The sequence below is a fragment of the Salmo salar genome, chromosome ssa07 (assembly GCF_905237065.1).
Source record: "Salmo salar chromosome ssa07, Ssal_v3.1, whole genome shotgun sequence".
Lineage (NCBI taxonomy): Eukaryota > Metazoa > Chordata > Actinopteri > Salmoniformes > Salmonidae > Salmo > Salmo salar.
Window position 1 is genome coordinate 33052286 of NC_059448.1, and position 15316 is coordinate 33067601.

Here is a 15316-nt window from a genome sequence, read left to right on the forward strand (position 1 = left end):
CAAGTTGCAATCATGAAATATAGAAATAAAGTTTTTCACAAACAAGGTGTAAATCATGTTTGATGCACTCTGTAGGTACCATTTTTGCTGTACTGCTTAATCCAAGAAAGGAACACTGTTGACACTTTTCAGCAAGTTGCAATCATGTAATACAGAAATGAAAAGTTTTTCACAAACAAGGTCTAAATAATGTTTGATGCACTCTGTAAGTACAATTATTCTGTACTGCTTAATCAGCAAGAAAGGAACACTGTTGACACTTTTCAGCAAGTTGCAATCATGTAATACAGAAATGAACAGTTTTTCAAAAACAAGGTCTAAGTCATGTTTGAGTCACTCTGTAGGTACCATTTTGCTGTACTGCTTAAGTCGAAGAAAGGAACATTGTTGACACTTTTCAGCAAGTTGCAATCATGTAATACAGACATAAACAGTTTTTCAAAAACAAGGTCTAAGTCATGTTTGAGTCACTGAAAGTACCATTTTGCTGTACTGTTTAAGCTCGATGAAAGGAATATTGTTGACACTTTTCAGCAAGTTGCAGTCATGTAATACAGAAATAAACAGTTTTTCAAAAACAAGGTCTAAGTCATGTTTGAGTCACTGAAAGTACCAATCATTTTGCTGTACTGTTTAAGCTCGATGAAAGGAACATTGTTGACACTTTTCAGCAAGTTGCAATCATGTAATACAGAAATAAACAGTTTTTGAAAAACAAGGTCTAAGTCATGTTTGAGTCACTCTGTAAGTACCATTTTGCTGGACTGCTTAATCAGGATGATGCGAACACTGTTGACACTTTTCAGCAAGTTGCAATCATGTAATAACAGAAATAAACAGTTTTTGAAAAACAAGGTCTAAGTCATGTTTGAGTCACTCTGTAAGTACCATTTTGCTGTACTGTTTAAGCTCGATGAAAGGAACATTGTTGACACTTTTCAGCAAGTTGCAATCATGTAATACAGAAATAAACAGTTTTTCACAAACAAGGTCTAAATCATGTTTGATGCACTCTGAAAGTACCATTTCTGCTGTACTGTTTAATCAGGATGATAGGAACATTGTTGACACTTTTCAGCAAGTTGCAATCATGTAATACAGAAATAAACAGTTTTTCAAAAACAAGGTCTAAGTACAATTATTCTGTACTGCTTAATCAGGATGAAAGGAACACTGTTGACACTTTTCAGCAAGTTGCAATCATGTAATACAGAAATGAACAGTTTTTCAAAAACAAGGTCTAAGTCATGTTTGAGTCACTCTGTAAGTACCATTTTGCTGTACTGTTTAAGCTCGATGAAAGGAACATTGTTGACACTTTTCAGCAAGTTGAAATCATGTAATATAGAAATAAAGTTTTTCACAAACAAGGTGTAAATCATGTTTGATGCACTCTGTAGGTACCATTTTTGCTGTACTGTTTAATCAGAGAAAGGAACACTGTTGACACTTTTCAGCAAGTTGCAATCATGTAATACAGAAATGAACAGTTTTTCACAAACAAGGTCTAAATAATGTTTGATGCACTCTGTAAGTACTATTTTTGCTGTACTGTTTAAACTCGATGAAAGGAACATTGTTGACACTTTTCAGCAAGTTGCAATCATGTAATACAGAAATGAACAGTTTTTCAAAAACAAGGTCTAAGTCATGTTTGAGTCACTCTGTAAGTACCATTTTGCTGTACTGTTTAAGCTCGATGAAAGGAACATTGTTGACACTTTTCAGCAAGTTGCAATCATGTAATACAGAAATAAACAGTTTTTGAAAAACAAGGTCTAAGTCATGTTTGAGTCACTCTGAAAGTACACCATTTTGCTGGACTGTTTCAGCTCGATGAAAGGAACACTGTTGACACTTTTCAGCAAGTTGCAATCATGTAATACAGAAATAAACAGTTTTTCAAAAACAAGGTCTAAGTCATGTTTGAGTCACTCTGTAAGTACCATTTTGCTGGACTGCTTAATCAGGATGATGCGAACACTGTTGACACTTTTCAGCAAGTTGCAATCATGTAATAACAGAAATAAACAGTTTTTGAAAAACAAGGTCTAAGTCATGTTTGAGTCACTCTGTAAGTACCATTTTGCTGTACTGTTTAAGCTCGATGAAAGGAACATTGTTGACACTTTTCAGCAAGTTGCAATCATGAAATATAGAAATAAAGTTTTTCACAAACAAGGTGTAAATCATGTTTGATGCACTCTGTAGGTACCATTTTTGCTGTACTGCTTAATCCAAGAAAGGAACACTGTTGACACTTTTCAGCAAGTTGCAATCATGTAATACAGAAATGAACAGTTTTTCACAAACAAGGTCTAAATAATGTTTGATGCACTCTGTAAGTACTATTTTTGCTGTACTGTTTAAACTCGATGAAAGGAACATTGTTGACACTTTTCAGCAAGTTGCAATCATGTAATACAGAAATAAACAGTTTTTCAAAAACAAGGTCTAAGTCATGTTTGAGTCACTGAAAGTACCATTTTGCTGTACTGTTTAAGCTCAGATGAAAGGAATATTGTTGACACTTTTCAGCAAGTTGCAATCATGTAATACAGAAATAAACAGTTTTTCAAAAACAAGGTCTAAGTCATGTTTGAGTCACTCTGTAAGTATCATTTTGCTGGACTGCTTAATCAGGATGATGCGAACACTGTTGACACTTTTCAGCAAGTTGCAATCATGTAATACAGAAAAAACAGTTTTTACAAACAAGGTCTAAGTCATGTTTGATGCACTCTGTATAGTCCATTTCTGCTGTACTGTTTAATCAGGATGATAGGAACACTGTTGACACTTTTCAGCAAGTTGCAATCATGTAATACAGAAATAAACCGTTTTTCAAAAACAAGGTCTAAGTACAATTATTCTGTACTGCTTAATCAGGATGATAGGAACACTGTTGACACTTTTCAGCAAGTTGCAATCATGTAATACAGAAATAAACAGTTTTTCAAAAACAAGGTCTAAGATGTTTGATTCACTCTGTAAGTACCATTTTGCTGTACTGTTTAAGCTCGATGAAAGGAACATTGTTGACACTTTTCAGCAAGTTGCAATCATGTAATACAGAAATGAACAGTTTTTCAAAAACAAGGTCTAAGTCATGTTTGAGTCACTCTGTAAGTACTATTTTTGCTGTACTGTTTAAACTCGATGAAAGGAACATTGTTGACACTTTTCAGCAAGTTGCAATCATGTAATACAGAAATTACCCGTTTTTCAAAAACAAGGTCTAAGTCATGTTTGAGTCACCTGGAAGTACCATTTTGCTGGACTGCTTAACCTGTTGGGGCTAGGGGGCAGCATTTGCACGTCTGGATTAAAAAAAATGTACCCGATTTAATCTGGTTACTAATCCTACCCAGTAACTAGAATATGCATATACTTATTGTATATGGATAGAAAACACTCTAAAGTTTCTAAAACTGTTTGAATGGTGTCTGTGAGTATAACAGAACTCATTTGGCAGGCAAAACCCTGAGACATTTTCTGACAGGAAGTGGATACCTGATGTGTTGTATTGACTTTAAACCTATCCCATTGAAAAACACAGGGGTTTAGGAATATTTTGGCACTTCCTATTGCTTCCACTAGATGTCACCAGCCTTTACAAAGTGTTTTGAGTCTTCTGGAGGGAGATCTGACCGAACAAGAGCCATGGAACGGTGATGTCCCATTAGACACCTGGCGCGCGAGTTCATGTTGGGTACCCTCGTTCCAATACGTTATAAAAGAGTATGCATTCGTCCACCTTGAATATTATTCATGTTCTGGTTAAAAAAGGCCCTAATGATTTATGCTATACAACGTTTGACATGTTTGAACGAACGGAAATATATTTTTCCCCTCGTTCATGACGAGAAGTCCGGCTGGCTTACATCATGTGCTAACGAGACGGAGATTTTTGGACATAAATGATGAGCTTTTTTGAACAAAACTACATTCGTTATGGACCTGTGATACCTGGAAGTGACATCTGATGAAGAGAATCAAAGGTAATGGATTATTTACATAGTATTTTCGATTTTAGATCTCCCCAACATGACGTCTAGTCTGTATCGCAACGCGTATTTTTCTGGGCGCAGTGCTCAGATTATTGCAAAGTGTGATTTCCCAGTAAGGTTATTTTTAAATCTGGCAAGTTGATTGCGTTCAAGAGATGTAAATCTATAATTCTTTAAATGACAATATAATATTTTACCAATGTTTTCTAATTTTAATTATTTAATTTCTGACGCTGACTTGACTGCCGGTTATTGGAGGGAAACGATTTCCTCAACATCAATGCCATAGTAAAACGCTGTTTTTGGATATAAATATGAACTTGATAGAACTAAAAATGCATGCATTGTCTAACATAATGTCCTAGGAGTGTCATCTGATGGAGATTGTAAAAGGTTAGTGCATCATTTTAGCTGGTTTTATGGTTTTGGTGACCCTGTCTTTGACTTGACAAAACATTACACACAACTCTTGTAAATGTACTGTCCTAACATACTCTAAATTTATGCTTTCGCCGTAAAACCTTTTTGAAATCGTAAAACGTGGTTAGATTAAGGAGATGTTTATCTTTCAAATGGTGTAAAATAGTTGTATTTTAGAAAAATTTGAATTTTGACATTTATTTGGATTCAAATTTGCCGCTCTTGAAATGCACCTGCTGTTGATGGAGTGCACCACGGGTGGCACGCTAGCGTCCCACCTAGACCCAAGAGGTTAATCAGGATGATGCGAACACTGTTGACACTTTTCATCAAGTTGCAATCATGTAATAACAGAAATAAACAGTTTTTCAAAAACAAGGTCTAAGTCATGTTTGAGTCACTCTGTAAGTACCATTTTGCTGGACTGCTTAACTCAGGATGAAGCGAACACTGTTGACACTTTTCAGCAAGTTGCAATCATGTAATAACAGAAATAAACAGTTTTTGAAAAACAAGGTCTAAGTAATTTTTGAGTCACTCTGTAAGTACCATTTTGCTGTACTGTTTAAGCTCGATGAAAGGAACATTGTTGACACTTTTCAGCAAGTTGCAATCATGAAATACAGAAAAAACAGTTTTTCACAAACAAGGTCTAAGTCATGTTTGATGCACTCTGATAGTACCATTTCTGCTGTACTGTTTAATCAGGATGATAGGAACATTGTTGACACTTTTCAGCAAGTTGCAATCATGTAATACAGAAATAAACAGTTTTTCAAAAACAAGGTCTAAGTACAATTATTCTGTACTGCTTAATCAGGATGATAGGAACACTGTTGACACTTTTCAGCAAGTTGCAATCATGTAATACAGAAATAAACAGTTTTTCACAAACAAGGTCTAAGTCATGTTTGAGTCACTCTGTAAGTACCATTTTGCTGTACTGTTTAAGCTCGATGAAAGGAACATTGTTGACACTTTTCAGCAAGTTGAAATCATGAAATATAGAAATAAAGTTTTTCACAAACAAGGTGTAAATCATGTTTGATGGATTCTGTAGGTACCATTTTTGCTGTACTGCTTAATCCAAGAAAGGAACACTGTTGACACTTTTCAGCAAGTTGCAATCATGTAATACAGAAATGAACAGTTTTTCACAAACAAGGTCTAAATAATGTTTGATGCACTCTGTAAGTACTATTTTTGCTGTACTGTTTAAACTCGATGAAAGGAACATTGTTGACACTTTTCAGCAAGTTGCAATCATGTAATACAGAAATGAACAGTTTTTCAAAAACAAGGTCTAAGTCATGTTTGAGTCACTGAAAGTACCATTTTGCTGTACTGTTTAAGCTCGATGAAAGGAACATTGTTGACACTTTTCAGCAAGTTGCAATCATGTAATACAGAAATAAACCGTTTTTCAAAAACAAGGTCTAAGTCATGTTTGAGTCACTCTGTAAGTACCATTTTGCTGGACTGCTTAATCAGGATGATGCGAACACTGTTGACACTTTTCAGCAAGTTGCAATCATGTAATACAGAAAAAACAGTTTTTAAAAACAAGGTCTAAATATGTTTGATGCACTCTGATAGTCCATTTCTGCTGTACTGTTTAATCAGGATGATAGGAACACTGTTGACACTTTTCAGCAAGTTGCAATCATGTAATACAGAAATAAACCGTTTTTCAAAAACAAGGTCTAAGTACAATTATTCTGTACTGCTTAATCAGGATGATAGGAACACTGTTGACACTTTTCAGCAAGTTGCAATCATGTAATACAGAAATAAACAGTTTTTCAAAAACAAGATCTAAGTCATGTTTGAGTCACTCTGTAAGTACCATTTTGCTGTACTGTTTAAGCTCGATGAAAGGAACATTGTTGACACTTTTCAGCAAGTTGAAATCATGAAATATAGAAATAAAGTTTTTCACAAACAAGGTGTAAATCATGTTTGATGCACTCTGTAGGTACAATTTTTGCTGTACTGCTTAATCCAAGAAAGGAACACTGTTGACACTTTTCAGCAAGTTGCAATCATGTAATACAGAAATAAACAGTTTTTCACAAACAAGGTCTAAGTAATGTTTGATGCACTCTGTAAGTACTATTTTTGCTGTACTGTTTAAGCTCGATGAAAGGAACATTGTTGACACTTTTCAGCAAGTTGCAATCATGTAATACAGAAATAAACAGTTTTTGAAAAACAAGGTCTAAGTCATGTTTGAGTCACTGAAAGTACCATTTTGCTGTACTGTTTAAGCTCGATGAAAGGAACACTGTTGACACTTTTCAGCAAGTTGCAATCATGTAATACAGAAATAAACAGTTTTTCAAAAACAAGGTCTAAGCCATGTTTGAGTCACTGTAAGTACCAACCATTTTGCTGTACTGTTTCAGCTCGATGAAAGGAACATTGTTGACACTTTTCAGCAAGTTGCAATCATTGTAACACAGAAATAAACAGTTTTTGAAAAACAAGGTCTAAGTCATGTTTGAGTCACTCTGTAAGTACCATTTTGCTGGACTGCTTAATCAGGATGATGCGAACACTGTTGACACTTTTCAGCAAGTTGCAATCATGTAATAACAGAAATAAACAGTTTTTGAAAAACAAGGTCTAAGTCATGTTTGAGTCACTCTGTAAGTACCATTTTGCTGTACTGTTTAAGCTCGATGAAAGGAACATTGTTGACACTTTTCAGCAAGTTGCAATCATGAAATATAGAAATAAAGTTTTTCACAAACAAGGTGTAAGTCATGTTTGATGCACTCTGTAGGTACCATTTTGCTGTACTGCTTAATCCAAGAAAGGAACACTGTTGACACTTTTCAGCAAGTTGCAATCATGTAATACAGAAATAAACAGTTTTTCACAAACAAGGTCTAAATCATGTTTGATGCACTCTGTAAGTACTATTTTTGCTGTACTGTTTAAACTCGATGAAAGGAACATTGTTGACACTTTTCAGCAAGTTGCAATCATGTAATACAGAAATAAACAGTTTTTCAAAAACAAGGTCTAAGTCATGTTTGAGGCACTCTGAAAGTACCATTTTGCTGTACTGTTTAAGCTCGATGAAAGGAATATTGTTGACACTTTTCAGCAAGTTGCAATCATGTAATACAGAAATAAACAGTTTTTCAAAAACAAGGTCTAAGTCATGTTTGAGTCACTCTGTAAGTACCATTTTGCTGGACTGCTTAATCAGGATGAAGCGAACACTGTTGACACTTTTCATCAAGTTGCAATCATGAAATACAGAAAAAAACAGTTTTTTACAAACAAGTTCTAAATCATGTTTGATGCACTCTGATAGTCCATTTCTGCTGTACTGTTTAATCAGGATGATAGGAACACTGTTGACACTTTTCAGCAAGTTGCAATCATGTAATACAGAAATAAACCGTTTTTCAAAAACAAGGTCTAAGTACAATTATTCTGTACTGCTTAATCAGGATGATAGGAACACTGTTGACACTTTTCAGCAAGTTGCAATCATGTAATACAGAAATAAACAGTTTTTCAAAAACAAGGTCTAAGTCATGTTTGAGTCACTCTGTAAGTACCATTTTGCTGTACTGTTTAAGCTCGATGAAAGGAACATTGTTGACACTTTTCAGCAAGTTGCAATCATGAAATATAGAAATAAAGTTTTTCACAAACAAGGTGTAAATCATGTTTGATGCACTCTGTAGGTACAATTTTTGCTGTACTGCTTAATCCAAGAAAGGAACACTGTTGACACTTTTCAGCAAGTTGCAATCATGTAATACAGAAATGAACAGTTTTTCACAAACAAGGTCTAAATAATGTTTGATGCACTCTGTAAGTACTATTTTTGCTGTACTGTTTAAACTCGATGAAAGGAACATTGTTGACACTTTTCAGCAAGTTGCAATCATGTAATACAGAAATAAACAGTTTTTCAAAAACAAGGTCTAAGTCATGTTTGAGTCACTGAAAGTACCATTTTGCTGTACTGTTTAAGCTCGATGAAAGGAATATTGTTGACACTTTTCAGCAAGTTGCAATCATGTAATACAGAAATAAACAGTTTTTCAAAAACAAGGTCTAAGTCATGTTTGAGTCACTGAAAGTACCAACCATTTTGCTGTACTGTTTCAGCTCGATGAAAGGAACATTGTTGACACTTTTCAGCAAGTTGCAATCATTGTAACACAGAAATAAACAGTTTTTCAAAAACAAGGTTTACGTCATGTTTGAGTCACTCTGTAAGTACCATTTTGCTGGACTGCTTAATCAGGATGATGCGAACACTGTTGACACTTTTCAGCAAGTTGCAATCATGTAATAACAGAAATAAACAGTTTTTGAAAAACAAGGTCTAAGTCATGTTTGAGTCACTCTGTAAGTACCATTTTGCTGTACTTTTTAAGCTCGATGAAAGGAACATTGTTGACACTTTTCAGCAAGTTGCAATCATGAAATATAGAAATAAAGTTTTTCACAAACAAGGTGTAAATCATGTTTGATGCACTCTGTAGGTACCATTTTTGCTGTACTGCTTAATCCAAGAAAGGAACACTGTTGACACTTTTCAGCAAGTTGCAATCATGTAATACAGAAATGAACAGTTTTTCACAAACAAGGTCTAAATAATGTTTGATGCACTCTGTAAGTACAATTTTGCTGTACTGTTTAAACTCGATGAAAGGAACATTGTTGACACTTTTCAGCAAGTTGCAATCATGTAATACAGAAATAAACAGTTTTTCAAAAACAAGGTCTAAGTCATGTTTGAGTCACTGAAAGTACCATTTTGCTGTACTGTTTAAGCTCGATGAAAGGAACATTGTTGACACTTTTCAGCAAGTTGCAATCATGTAATACAGAAATAAACAGTTTTTCAAAAACAAGGTCTAAGTCATGTTTGAGTCACTGAAAGTACCAACCATTTTGCTGTACTGTTTAAGCTCGATGAAAGGAACATTGTTGACACTTTTCAGCAAGTTGCAATCATGTAATACAGAAATAAACAGTTTTTCAAAAACAAGGTCTAAGTCATGTTTGAGTCACTCTGTAAGTACCATTTTGCTGGACTGCTTAATCAGGATGATGCGAACACTGTTGACACTTTTCATCAAGTTGCAATCATGTAATAACAGAAATAAACAGTTTTTGAAAAACAAGGTCTAAGTCATGTTTGAGTCACTCTGTAAGTACCATTTTGCTGTACTGTTTAAGCTCGATGAAAGGAACATTGTTGACACTTTTCAGCAAGTTGCAATCATGAAATATAGAAATAAAGTTTTTCACAAACAAGGTGTAAATCATGTTTGATGCACTCTGTAGGTACCATTTTTGCTGTACTGCTTAATCCAAGAAAGGAACACTGTTGACACTTTTCAGCAAGTTGCAATCATGTAATACAGAAATGAACAGTTTTTCACAAACAAGGTCTAAATAATGTTTGATGCACTCTGTAAGTACTATTTTTGCTGTACTGTTTAAACTCGATGAAAGGAACATTGTTGACACTTTTCAGCAAGTTGCAATCATGTAATACAGAAATAAACAGTTTTTCAAAAACAAGGTCTAAGTCATGTTTGAGTCACTGAAAGTACCATTTTGCTGTACTGTTTAAGCTCGATGAAAGGAACATTGTTGACACTTTTCAGCAAGTTGCAATCATGTAATACAGAAATAAACAGTTTTTCAAAAACAAGGTCTAAGTCATGTTTGAGTCACTGAAAGTACCAACCATTTTGCTGTACTGTTTCAGCTCGATGAAAGGAACATTGTTGACACTTTTCAGCAAGTTGCAATCATTGTAATACAGAAATAAACAGTTTTTCAAAAACAAGGTTTACGTCATGTTTGAGTCACTCTGTAAGTACCATTTTGCTGGACTGCTTAATCAGGATGATGCGAACACTGTTGACACTTTTCAGCAAGTTGCAATCATGTAATAACAGAAATAAACAGTTTTTGAAAAACAAGGTCTAAGTCATGTTTGAGTCACTCTGTAAGTACCATTTTGATGTACTGTTTAACCTGTTGGGTCTAGGGGGCAGCATTTGCACGTCTGGATAAAAAAAATGTACCCGATTTAATCTGGTTACTAATCCTACCCAGTAACTAGAATATGCATATACTTATTATATATGGATAGAAAACACTCTAAAGTTTCCAAAACTGTTTGAATGGTGTCTGTGAGTATAACAGAACTCATTTGGCAGGCAAAACCCTGAGACATTTTCTGACAGGAAGTGGATACCTGATGTGTTGTATTGACTTTAAACCTATCCCATTGAAAAACACAGGGGTTTAGGAATATTTTGGCACTTCCTATTGCTTCCACTAGATGTCACCAGCCTTTACAAAGTGTTTTGAGTCTTCTGGAGGGAGATCTGACCGAACAAGAGCCATGGAACGGTGATGTCCCATTAGACACCTGGCGCGCTAGTTCATGTTGGGTACCCTCGTTCCAATACGTTATAAAAGAGTATGCATTCGTCCACCTTGAATATTATTCATGTTCTGGTTAAAAAAGGCCCTAATGATTTATGCTATACAACGTTTGACATGTTTGAACGAACGGAAATATATTTTTTCCCCTCGTTCATGACGAGAAGTCCGGCTGGCTTACATCATGTGCTAACGAGACGGAGATTTTTGGACATAAATGATGAGCTTTTTCGAACAAAACTACATTCGTTATGGACCTGTGATACCTGGAAGTGACATCTGATGAAGAGAATCAAAGGTAATGGATTATTTACATAGTATTTTCGATTTTAGATCTCCCCAACATGACGTCTAGTCTGTATCGCAACGCGTATTTTTCTGGGCGCAGTGCTCAGATTATTGCAAAGTGTGATTTCCCAGTAAGGTTATTTTTAAATCTGGCAAGTTGATTGCGTTCAAGAGATGTAAATCTATAATTCTTTAAATGACAATATAATATTTTACCAATGTTTTCTAATTTTAATTATTTAATTTCTGACGCTGACTTGACTGCCGGTTATTGGAGGGAAACGATTTCCTCAACATCAATGCCATAGTAAAACGCTGTTTTTGGATATAAATATGAACTTGATAGAACTAAAAATGCATGCATTGTCTAACATAATGTCCTAGGAGTGTCATCTGATGGAGATTGTAAAAGGTTAGTGCATCATTTTAGCTGGTTTTATGGTTTTGGTGACCCTGTCTTTGACTTGACAAAACATTACACACAACTCTTGTAAATGTACTGTCCTAACATACTCTAAATTTATGCTTTCGCCGTAAAACCTTTTTGAAATCGTAAAACGTGGTTAGATTAAGGAGATGTTTATCTTTCAAATGGTGTAACATAGTTGTATTTTTGAAAAATTTGAATTTTGACATTTATTTGGATTCAAATTTGCCGCTCTTGAAATGCACCTGCTGTTGATGGAGTGCACCACGGGTGGCACGCTAGCGTCCCACCTAGCCCCAAGAGGTTAACCTGTTAGGGCTAGGGGGCAGTATTGACACGGCTGGATAAAAAAACATACCCGATTTAATCTGGTTACCACTCCTACCCAGTAACTAGAATATGCATATACTTATTACATATGGATAGAAAACACCCTAAATTTTCTAAAACTGTTTGAATGGTGTCTGTGAGTATAACAGAACTCATTTGGCAGGCAAAACCCTGAGACATTTTCTGACAGGAAGTGGATACCTGATGTGTTGTATTGCCTTTAAACCTATCCCATTGAAAAACACAGGGGCTGAGGAATATTTTGGCACTTCCTATTGCTTCCACTAGATGTCACCAGCCTTTACAAAGTGTTTTGAGTCTTCTGGAGGGAGATCTGACCGAACAAGAGCCATGGAACGATGATGTCCCATTAGACACCTGGCGCGCGAGTTCATGTTGGGTACCCTCGTTCCAATACGTTATAAAAGAGTATGCATTCGTCCACCTTGAATATTATTCATGTTCTGGTTAAAAAAGGCCCTAATGATTTATGCTATACAACGTTTGACATGTTTGAACGAACGTAAATATATTTTTCCCCTCGTTCATGACGAGAAGTCCGGCTGGCTTAGATCATGTGCTAACAAGACGGAGATTTTTGGACATAAATGATGAGCTTTTTTTGAACAAAACTACATTCGTTATGGACCTGTGATACCTGGAAGTGACATCTGATGAAGAGAATCAAAGGTAATGGATTATTTACATAGTATTTTCGATTTTAGATCTCCCCAACATGACGTCTAGTCTGTATCGCAACGCGTATTTTTCTGGGCGCAGTGCTCAGATTATTGCAAAGTGTGATTTCCCAGTAAGGTTATTTTTAAATCTGGCAAGTTGATTGCGTTCAAGAGATGTAAATCTATAATTCTTTAAATGACAATATAATATTTTACCAATGTTTTCTAATTTTAATTATTTAATTTCTGACGCTGACTTGACTGCCGGTTATTGGAGGGAAACTATTTCCTCAACATCAATGCCATAGTAAAACGCTGTTTTTGGATATAAATATGAACTTGATAGAACTAAAAATGCATGCATTGTCTAACATAATGTCCTAGGAGTGTCATCTGATGGAGATTGTAAAAGGTTAGTGCATCATTTTAGCTGGTTTTATGGTTTTGGTGACCCAGTCTTTGAATTGACAAAACATTACACACAACTCTTGTAAATGTACTGTCCTAACATACTCTAAATTTATGCTTTCGCCGTAAAACCTTTTTGAAATCGTAAAACGTGGTTAGATTAAGGAGATGTTTATCTTTCAAAGGGTGTAAAATAGTTGTATGTTTGAAAAATTTGAATTTTGACATTTATTTGGATTCAAATTTGCCGCTCTTGAAATGCACCTGCTGTTGATGGAGTGCACCACGGGTGGCACGCTAGCGTCCCACCTAGCCCATAGAGGTTAAGCTCGATGAAAGGAACATTGTTGACACTTTTCAGCAAGTTGCAATCATGAAATACAGAAAAAAACAGTTTTTCACAAACAAGGTCTAAATCATGTTTGATGCACTCTGATAGTCCATTTCTGCTGTACTGTTTAATCAGGATGATAGGAACACTGTTGACACTTTTCAGCAAGTTGCAATCATGTAATACAGAAATAAACCGTTTTTCAAAAACAAGGTCTAAGTACAATTATTCTGTACTGCTTAATCAGGATGATAGGAACATTGTTGACACTTTTCAGCAAGTTGCAATCATGTAATACAGAAATAAACAGTTTTTCAAAAACAAGGTCTAAGTCATGTTTGAGTCACTCTGTAAGTACCATTTTGCTGTACTGTTTAAGCTCGATGAAAGGAACATTGTTGACACTTTTCAGCAAGTTGCAATCATGAAATATAGAAATAAAGTTTTTCACAAACAAGGTGTAAATCATGTTTGATGCACTCTGTAGGTACCATTTTTGCTGTACTGCTTAATCCAAGAAAGGAACACTGTTGACACTTTTCAGCAAGTTGCAATCATGTAATACAGAAAAGAACAGTTTTTCACAAACAAGGTCTAAATAATGTTTGATGCACTCTGTAAGTACTATTTTTGCTGTACTGTTTAATCGATGAAAGGAACACTGTTGACACTTTTCAGCAAGTTGCAATCATGTAATACAGAAATGAACAGTTTTTCAAAAACAAGGTGTAAGTCATGTTTGAGGCACTCTGTAGGTACCATTTTGCTGTACTGCTTAAGCTCGAAGAAAGGAACATTGTTGACACTTTTCAGCAAGTTGCAATCATGTAATACAGAAATAAACAGTTTTTCAAAAACAAGGTCTAAGTCATGTTTGAGTCATCTGAAAGTACCATTTTGCTGTACTGTTTAAGCTCGATGAAAGGAACATTGTTGACACTTTTCAGCAAGTTGCAATCATGTAATACAGAAATAAACAGTTTTTCAAAAACAAGGTCTAAGTCATGTTTGAGTCACTGTAAGTACCAACCATTTTGCTGTACTGTTTCAGCTCGATGAAAGGAACATTGTTGACACTTTTCAGCAAGTTGCAATCACTGTAATACAGAAATAAACAGTTTTTCAAAAACAAGGTCTACGTCATGTTTGAGTCAGTCTGTAAGTACCATTTTGCTGGACTGCTTAATCGGATGAAGCGAACATTGTTGACACTTTTCAGCAAGTTGCAATCATGTAATAACAGAAATAAACAGTTTTTCAAAAACAAGGTCTAAGTCATGTTTGAGTCACTCTGTAAGTACCATTTTGCTGTACTGTTTAAGCTCGATGAAAGGAACACTGTTGACACTTTTCAGCAAGTTGCAATCATGAAATATAGAAATAAAGTTTTTCACAAACAAGGTGTAAATCATGTTTGATGCACTCTGTAGGTACCATTTTTGCTGTACTGTTTAAACTCGATGAAAGGAACATTGTTGACACTTTTCAGCAAGTTGCAATCATGTAATACAGAAATAAACAGTTTTTCAAAAACAAGGTCTAAGTCATGTTTGAGTCACTGAAAGTACCATTTTGCTGTACTGTTTAAGCTCGATGAAAGGAATATTGTTGACACTTTTCAGCAAGTTGCAATCATGTAATACAGAAATAAACTGTTTTTCAAAAACAAGGTCTAAGTACAATTATTCTGTACTGCTTAATCAGGATGATAGGAACACTGTTGACACTTTTCAGCAAGTTGCAATCATGTAATACAGAAATAAACAGTTTTTGAAAAACAAGGTCTAAGTCATGTTTGAGTCACTCTGTAAGTACCATTTTGCTGTACTGTTTAAGCTCGATGAAAGGAACATTGTTGACACTTTTCAGCAAGTTGCAATCATGAAATATAGAAATAAAGTTTTTCACAAACAAGGTGTAAATCATGTTTGATGCACTCTGTAGGTACCATTTTTGCTGTACTGCTTAATCCAAGAAAGGAACA